Raw genomic sequence first — 3553 nt, 5'->3', positions numbered from 1 at the left:
AATAATTAATTTCTATAATGTTTTGCTTTTTTCTGCTAAACAACTAGTTTATATTAGTACTAAAAAATAATTATGAATGACCTACCGATTTTCTTATTTTCATTGATACAAATACTTTCTTTAAAGAGTTTATTGTAAACCAAATGGTAATATGTACTAATCTGTGAAGCAAAACTGGTATCCATATATCAAAATATGGTCCTCAAATGGTCTTTGCAATTACATTATTCAAGTCTCAGAATGTTACGAATTTCGTGTTAATAATTAATTTAACAGTTATCCGAAATTGTATACTTTAAGAAGATACATGTAACCTTGTTATAAAATAAGAAATATTCTAAACTACTCCTTTACATGTACTTTTACATTTTGTAAATACTACTCTTATCTTCAATTTATTTTGTGCGTACATAGTACATACTTGTAAATACTTTTTCAAAAAATTTTAATGTAACCAACTCTGACAATTGTTTTTCTAAATTAAGAATGATTTATTTTTTATTGTTAAAAATTAAACAATGAAACTATTGTGATAATGAATTTAAAAAGAAATGAAAAGAGATCGATAATTAATTTTCGTTTAGATAAAAATAAAATCAATTAAACAACAAAGGTTAGAACACAATTTATAAGTAAGATGGTTTAAAAAAAGAAGTAACGGGTTTCGAACACCGTAAGAACGAAACCCTTACTCCCATAATATCATCATCATCCCTGGTGGGGATCGAACCCACGACCTTTGGATTAGAAGTCCAACGCGCTATCCTCTGCGCCACAGGGACTCGACGTAATATCGTCTCTTATAGTCAGTATATATACAGATTGAGGCATCTAAGACTTTCACCGAAAATATCTTCGTTGTTTTTACTAATGCGAAAAAATGTTTCAGGTAGAAAATGCTTGATTCAGTGGGGCAATTATCGTGACGAAGAAATTTTTTTTTCTCTGTCATATTTTCCGATATTTCAAGGTCATCGTCGTTTTTTTAATAGAACGACGTACTCTGATTAGTGTAACATTATAGCTACTAAAAAGATAAATTCAGCCACGTTTAATATATTGACCTTCAACTGACCTTCGAAGGAGTTATTCCGCAAAAAGCATAACTTAACGTACGAAAACCATACTCATGCTTTCTCTACTCTACATAAACACTGAAACATGGTCGAATTGTTACGCGAATGCATCGCAGGAGACGTTTCTACGTGGAAAAGCTTCACACACATGCAAAGTTGCAGAGGAATTCATACTGAAAACATTATTCTGTATTTTCGCTTTTATTTAAATATATCATCATTAATGTTACTTTTTTGGTAAATATTGCGTATAATTATATGTATTTACGCTTTATTTCTACACACTTCCTTAACTTTTTTTTATTCTATTTATTCTATTTTGTATCTATTTTATTCTATTGTTTGGACTCATTTAATTAGAAAAATATTTATAATTTATTGGTAATTTTTTCATACCCTAACAATAAATTATTAACACTAAACCTACCGACACTTCTTGTAAACCTATTCCTACCGTGCGCGGTCAAAATGACCGGTCCTTATAAAAAGTTATTTTTAATATAATTAAACGTAGATAAACGTCAATTTGTTGCTGAATGAATTAGTAGATGAACAACTTCCATAAAATGACGGCACTAATTTACTTTTATATAATTTCAGTTATATAAAAAATAACGCGGTGCTCTCTCCTCGATTTACAAAATTGTACTGTGTCATCCACCTTTGCGGTTTGGACGTTATTGCCATGAAACGTGCGTAACTTGATAGCGTCTCATTCAATAAGGCGGCTCATTTATTTTGAGCTGGACATGCCACATTGAGAATAGCCTTTCTTTTATACTAATTGTTTAGGTTTAGAAGAGCTATTAAAATAGAAGAGCTATTTAAATACAATATTATCTTGTGCGGTCAATTTGATCGGCCGTGATAGGTTTAGTGTTAACACATCTTGCGCGGGAAGCGACTAGTTGTTTTGTGCGGATTTCACATCTTGAGCGGGAAGCGACTAAAGTCGTTTTTCACGGATTATTGATGGATTATTGTTATCGATGGTTTTTTGTGATGTTTTTACAATAAAATCGGATAGACATGCGTTGCAAAAATGCAAAACGTGCGTTGCAAGAATGAATGCAACACGGTAAGACTTTGGCGGCAAAGTGCCCGCGAAAGATGTGTTAAAAGAAATTTGATTTTCATCAGTATGTAACGTTTATGGTCCCGCCATTCTTTTTACTGACACTCATACGAAATCGGAGGTTCTCGCCGAGCGTCCCATTTGAAATACACAGGGCACGTTGGAAACTTAAAGGCTCGTACAGACCTGAACATTTCGACGAACATTGCGCCGAACATTGCGCCGAACGGCGCGCCGAACAGCGACCGAAACGCAAGATCGCGCCATTCGGTTCGCCGAAATGAATGTCGATTTTGCGTTTCGTTCGCAGTTCGGCACGCCGTTCGGCGCAATGTTCGTCGAAATGTTCAGGTCTGTACGAGGCTTAAGAGATGTGCGATCAAGTCAACAATCCTCACTTTCACTTTCACTTCCTTATCGACAAATTAATCGTATGTTTATTTCATACAGATGCCGTGAAACTGTTCCACACTCACTCATAGCTATGCACTAATAACATTTGCAATATCACTTGCATTGCAACACAAATCACAACAACCAGTATGTGATCACTAGACTACTTTTGTAGCAAGATGTAGAAGTAGAGATTAAAATAATTTAAAAACACCAATGTATTATTTTCTTATTACTTTAACTTGTTAAAATGATTAAAGTAAGAATCACACATCTGTCTGGATCCTATCCCTTGAAATAGCAGCAGCCAACTTTTATTTTGCATAATAATCCGCAGATTAATTTAAATTTAAATATGATCTTACGCAAGATTTTTCTGAACAGTTTAGGGAGGGCGTTACGCAGGTTGAAAATGCATGCCGTAAAACGCTTACGCAAATGATGGGGTGGTGATCCGATGAAGAACAAAGCACGAGAGGGACCGCTGCACAGTGGTCTGAGAACGCGATTTTACTGGTCAAAAATCAATTTTCGAAGTTCAAGATTTTGAAAAACTTTTTTGCTATACAGTAACAAAACACTTCAAACCTTAAAAATCCAAAATATTATTCATTTCAGATAATTGCGGAATCGAGGGTAACGTTTTGAATACAAAATTCTGAAATTCAAAGTGAAACTAATTATTCTACGAACTCATTATAGAACATGATATAACAGGTTTGAATGAATGTTTTATATATATTTAATAGGCGTACTTTCAGTATTTAATTAGTTTCTAAGCATTATTTAATCCATGTGCAAATGCTGCAATATTATTAACAATTTAAACTTTGAGAAGGGTTTTAAAAAAAGTATTAAGAATTATAAGCATTAGACTTGTTTTATATGAAAGTTTAAACAATTGCGAAGAAGAGCATATAAATTTTAGCTGCCACCTCCTGCCACCTTGTACGATAATTAAGAAATAGAAGCCCGCGGTATTTTGATGTTTGGCTATTATCGGGTCACG

General features: G+C 33.5%; 1 non-coding gene across 1 annotated transcript; it reads right to left on the bottom strand.

The window, feature by feature from the left end:
• Nucleotides 1-709: 709 nt before the first annotated feature.
• On the bottom strand, nt 710-782 carry Trnar-ucu (transfer RNA arginine (anticodon UCU)). The gene has a single exon. It is a non-coding gene; the product is annotated as a tRNA-Arg (tRNA).
• Nucleotides 783-3553: the final 2771 nt, after the last annotated feature.

This window comes from Halictus rubicundus, chromosome 4 (genome assembly GCF_050948215.1).
Source record: "Halictus rubicundus isolate RS-2024b chromosome 4, iyHalRubi1_principal, whole genome shotgun sequence".
Taxonomy (NCBI): Eukaryota; Metazoa; Arthropoda; class Insecta; order Hymenoptera; family Halictidae; genus Halictus; species Halictus rubicundus.
The sequence above is the reverse complement of the archived record's forward strand: the minus strand, read 5'-3'. Positions and strand labels throughout refer to the sequence as shown.